The following is a 6,326-nucleotide window of genomic DNA, read 5'->3' as shown; positions in this document are numbered from 1 at the left end:
ATCCAAAGCCACAGATAACTGGAAACTCCTGTTATTCTCATACTGCAATAAACAGAAGCATATAAAAGATGAATATAGGAGTCGCCAGAATCTTTCTTTTCTTTAATCCCTTTCCACTTTATGATGATAAACTCTGTCATCTGGCCATCACCACTTTGAAGTTAGTCACTTTGATGTTCTGAAATGGAAATACGTTTGACTCCCTAAATTTGAAAGCTGCATCAAGGAAGTACTGAACTGTGTATCAAGCTTGAGAAAATTAGACTACTGCTAACAGCTCTATCAAAAACGTTTTAAATTATTTGTTTTACAAATTACATTATTTCCTCCCTACTTTTATCTTTCGTTTTTTGTCGATGTTTTATGTCCAGGAGCTTGGATCGGGTGGGTAGGTGGGATTACATGTATGCTTTTGTAAGTGTTAAAATTGTAAATAATATTTGCTTGAAAAAGAAAATCAATAGACGAAAGACAGTATAGTTATTATAGTTATTATATATAGTTATTAGTGCTACAAATGTTGCTGGAGTTCTGATTGTTTGAAGTATTTGCAAGCAGACAAACTTTATTCAAATTGTAATATCAAATCTATCTATGATTAATTATCTGTGACAAATAGAACATATTGTAAAGCAATACAAATATTGAACAACTTATTGAAAGTATATTTATATTATTATTAACACTCTAGCATGTTTAAATGATATTTCTGATTATGACGAGAGGCGATAAAGCAGATGATCTCAACACTGTATTCATGACAGTGATGATTTGTGTAATGTTGGTTTCATGACACAGTTTAGAGTTTCATCAGTGGCTATCAGACTTATATTTAAAAAAGTAGTCCCTTCTCCATCCCCCCGTCTCTTTCTCTGTGGATCACAGGTGAGTCGCTGACCTGTAACACCTGCAAAGTGGGCTTCGCAGGTAAATGTATGTACGGCTCTACTATGACCTGCAGCGCCTCTCAGCCCAACTGCTACTTGGGAGAACTGGGTGAGTAAACGCCTCAGTGATCATCTGCTGTCCTCTTTAGTCCATGACAACAGACGGGGCGTGTCCCTGCTGATTGTGTAACTCGTTTCTAAAACAAACTATAAGACACCGCTGAAGATGAAAAACCTGTCCTGACAGTACAGACTGAGGTGTGGCCGGAAAGAACAGTCCAACAATGATTCGCTGCCCTATATAGACAGACGCACGACTTGTAAAAAAGAACCATACCAATGTTTTGGCATGTTTTAGACCATTTATATGACATACATTGCCACAGTAAAAGTAAAAAAACAACAACTTGTATCTGATATATTTAACTTAATGACTGTATGTGTGGGTGGAATGCTCTGACAGCCACTTAAAGCATGTTTTAATCACGTGTCATGTGACTCACGACTGCGGTATGCTGCTGTTTTGAACAAAATACTTGATTTGGATTACATAATCCCTGAACAAACACTTGAATATACCAACCAGGAAGACTTTTCAAATTAATGGTAAATGTATATATTGTAATATTATTAAATGTGTCATGTGATAAAATACCTATCTCAAGCTTCTAGTTTAGTGCAGGCCTACTGGTTATCACGTAGTTGGATAATTGTTTTTTGGAAAATGGTTGGCAGAATGATAATAATAATACAATATTTGATTAAAGGGAACCTATTAAACTTATTTTCAGGTGCATACTTGTTTTTTGGATTTCTACTAGAAGAAGTTTACATGCTTTAATGTTCAAAAAACACATTATTTTTCTCATACCGGGCTGTGCCGCGGCGCCTCTTTTCACCCTCTGTCTGAATCGCTCTGTTTGAGCTCCAGACTGCTCTGATTGGTCAGCTGGTCCACTCTGTTGTGATTGGTCAACCGAGCCAAACTCTTCAGACTCTGCTCCAGCTCCGCTCTAACTAGCTTTGTTTTGATGGCGTGCCAAAGTAGCCGCTGATTTGTATTAAATTGGCTAAAACATGCTAAGCAGCACATGCCTAGAAATACTGGACTCTAATTTACTACTTGGTACTTAAGCTGCCTTTAGATGATGAGAAACTTGCTCTCCACTAGGCCTCGGAACATAGTAAGGACACTTGCAGAGGCAAAGTGCAGCGCAGGTATAGCCTACGTCAACAAAAAGTGGCTACATCACATACATTTGTTATTTCATTGGCTGAGCTTTGAAAGGTCAAAGTTGAAGTAATTTTGATCGCGTTGGCAATTTCGAGCGGTGCACTCCACGTAGGAAAACAATGGCACAGCCAGCGCAGAGCGGTTGCATTGATCATTTGGGGGCGGCTTTAGAGGACAATGGCGAGGAGGTGTAAATGTAACCTGGTCTTACCTCTTTAACCTGGATGTAACAGGTTCAGTAAAAACAGTCTGTGAGTTAAAACATTCTGTACTGTCAGCCATTGTTGCTGTTTCTATGACATGTTCATCACAATACCTGCCATGCCCAAAACAAACAGTATAAACCCTGTAATGCCAAACACACACAGATGAAAAGTTAGTGTCAGGCCAACTGGGGTTAGACTAGGACACATATATATTCACATGGTAGTCTTGGAAAGTGAATAATACTGCAGTTTTACTTGAAACTTTTGAATGCAGGACTTTTGCAGGATGTAAAAAGTTTAACCTCTGATCTCCTTGTCCTCCTTCAGCCTTCAACATCAGTAGATTAATGACCCTGCAGACTCGCGGCTGCATGGCCTTGTCTCTCTGCAACAAAACCGAATCAGGGGCCCTCCTGACTGCCGGTTACACCGTCACCAAGACCTGCTGCAGCACTGACTGCTGTAACGGAGCCACGTCCATCCAGCTCCCTCTCACTGCTGCTTTGGGCGCCGCCCTAGTGGCCATTTGGAGCACCTGGAGCCTTTAAAAGAAACAAAAATAGATCCTATTAATTACTGGGTGTTGTCTTAGTACGTAAACAGTATAGAATAATTGCCAAATTGATTAACCTAGAACACACACTCCTATATTGTGATACACACATTGTTGTAGCCTCTACGCTTGTAAAATTGGGGTTTTGAGGGACACAATATAAAAGCTCATAACACTGTGTAGTCCATGTCAGAGTCTCATGATAATTTGAAAAAAAAGGAATATTTAAACTGCATGAAACCATTTACCGTATGTTTTTAATGAAAGTAAATAATAAAAGTTGTTCGTGATCAAACTTCATGACTGTGAGTTTCCTCTAGGCTGTGAATGTCTGAGTTCTTTCCCGTGACGACTGAAGATTTCCTCTTCACGCTGCTGCTTGGAACATAAAAACCTGATGAACCTCATTCTTGCAGGTCATTTCTTCAGTGAGTGCTACCTGACATCTCGTCATTACTTTCTCAAAGCTCAGCTGACTGAAGAAGGTATTTTAGATCTTTAAGTACATTGTATTTAGGAAGGAATCCGTTGACATCATAAACCCTCGAGAAACATGAATAACTTTTGGAAAGCAGTGACCGTCCTGTGTGCCTTCATCGCCGCAGGTAAGTTGAGAATAACGTCTAATGCATGGAGGTAAACATGGTGATGATAGCATCAGTAGAGCTACACTGAAGCAAATGGAGGATTTATGAGCGAAACTACGTCTTTATTCGCTATAATTATTATTATTGTGGAATAAAAATGTCTTTTATGTCATTTTTTCATATTTAAACATTCTTTGTTCATTAAGTACGTCTTTGTTAAGCACCATCTACTATAATTGGATGACAAATGTATCATAAGAAATGGATTTTACTGTGGCTCATTACTCGGGACAAACACAGATAAAGATGAGTTATATTAATTGCCGTTCATGATTAAGTCTCCGGGGATTTCACTGCACAGCTTAATGACATTCAGTCTGGTACACGGGTCTGGTACAGCACTAATTGCCACAGATCTAACAGGGAATTCCTGTTTATGTTTTATCATAATCAGTATCAGTGTAATATATTGAAAGGAAAAATAAAAAATTTGGAGAGCTTCCTGAATATGAATGAGACAGAAATAAAGCCTAGAATACAATGCAAACACTATGTGGAAATTAAAAGAAGTAAAACGATAATTGGCCGAGTACGGAGCCTTGGGCACCAAAAAAAAGATCAACAAAGCTCACGTCTGAGCAGTAGGAGTTGATCAGGAGGTTGTTCCTGGTTTGAAGTTCGGGGAAACCCATTTAGTCGCTTTCTTTGCCAGGTTAGCTTAGCTTAGCACAAAGACTGGAAACGGGGGGAAGCAGCTAGCTTGGCTCTGTCCAAATGTAAGACAATCCAACTACCAGCTCCCGTAAAACTACAACTTTACACTTCAGCTTTAGTATACGCATTGAACAAACCAGATACAACATGTAATTCATGAGCTTTAGAGGTGCTGGTGCCAGAAACCAACACAGACTTCCTGATACTGTTGAAGTCGGAGATGAGATAAGAAAACCTCCAAATAATGTTGCTGAGTGAGTTACTGTACTGTGAATCAGATTATCACATAATTTTCTTCTTTCTTTTCCCTGAACAGCACAATCCCTGACCTGTCGTCGCTGCCCTGTCGGTATATTTGGGACGTGTCTTTTCGGAGACGACGTCCAGTGTAATAATGCGACGCAGAGCTGCTTCCGCGGAGAAGCACGTAAGGAAACCTTTTGAATATACTGTGAATACACTACAAGTGTTGAGATTTAACTACAACATCTGGAAATGTATAATGAAAGAAAACATACAGGACCTTGTGGTACGATCAAAAGCTCCAAAACAGCTACCATAAGAATTACATCATGACATCACAAGTAATTGTAGAATTAATGAAAACTGGATTCACAAAAGTATAGACTAGCGGTAAAATATGTTACGTTGTCCCTCGTGTCAGTTAGAAACAGTATTAGAAAAGTAAAAACAGCATATTACTAGTGAAATATCAACATTAAAGGGGAACACCACCTAAATTAAGAATTCCAATATGTTATTCCCATGGCCGAGGAAAGTTCAATCACTATTTGTGAACATGAGCTGCTCTCCGTCAAAGCCAGAAACCAGAGAAGTAAGTCTCAAACTTGTGATGTCATGGGGTATAAAGTCTGGAGCTGCTCCAAAGACGACACTTTATACTCGATGACATCACAAATCTGAGTTTTAACACTCTAATTTTGGGATTTGGAGAGAGTTGTTCATGTTTACTAATGTTTTTTGGACTGTCTTAGAGCATAGGAATAACATGTATGAATTTTAAAAATGAGCGTAGTTCCCCTTTAAGTTCCAATAGGAAGTAAAACACAGTAAAAAATACACATAGAGTCCACAAGTGTAAAAGTAAAAACAGTAAAAACATGTAACAGTTAGCCCAGCAGTAATTAACAGTTACCGTAGACTACTTAAAAAAATGTATACATTAGCTAGGTCAGCATAAGCTAGGTTAGCAGTGAACTGATCACACAAAACTAAATTAACAAATCAACATTTACAACACAATTGTTATTAAAAGACTACCTGCTGTACAGATAATGCTCAAGCAAGGTTATTTAATCAGTATATAAAGATGCCAGTGAATATTCATGTTATAGGCTATAGATTTTCATTTCATTTCATTTCAAAATTTATTTAGAACATGAAGAATACAAAAAAAATTAAAATAAAGAAAAAGAGAATGATCATAAGAACAAGTGGACAGTCAGAAACAAGTAGTATTTACATACAATGAAAAGCATAAGAAAAATAAATTGTCAAACACTTGATGCCTTGATTTACATATTCGAAAAAGAGTGAGAAGAAGTACAAACTTATTTAATCCCACCCCTTCTCCATAAATCACTTATTAATAATTAACCAGCTTTCTTATTGAGCCATACATACACTCTAATTAAATTTTCCTAAAATTTGTCTAACTATACTTATTATTATTTATAATTTCTAACTAAAAGTATTACCTTTAATCTGTGTCATACAGAAATATAAATTCCTCATCCTCATCTGCAACCGCTTATCCCGTTAGGGGTCGCGGGGGGGCTGGAGCCGATCCCAGCCGACATTGGGCGAAGGCGGGGTACACCCTGGACAGGTCGCCAGTCCATCACAGGGCTGACACATAGAGACAGACAACCATTCACACTCACATTCACACCTACGGGCAATTTAGAGTCAACAATTAACCTAACTAAATATAAATTCATTACTGATATAAATTATCCTTATCAAAATATAAATTTGTTATCAATCCAGAATACCAATTCATTACTTATAATATAACTTATTCATATTGACTATTTGTTATCTTTTCTTATACAGTGTATATTACAGTTTATAATATACAATATGCACAGGAAAATGTTACCAATTAACTCCCTTTAATTTTTT

This window comes from Sebastes fasciatus, chromosome 17 (genome assembly GCF_043250625.1).
Source record: "Sebastes fasciatus isolate fSebFas1 chromosome 17, fSebFas1.pri, whole genome shotgun sequence".
In the NCBI taxonomy this organism is placed as follows: domain Eukaryota; kingdom Metazoa; phylum Chordata; class Actinopteri; order Perciformes; family Sebastidae; genus Sebastes; species Sebastes fasciatus.
This window is presented reverse-complemented; position numbering follows the sequence as displayed.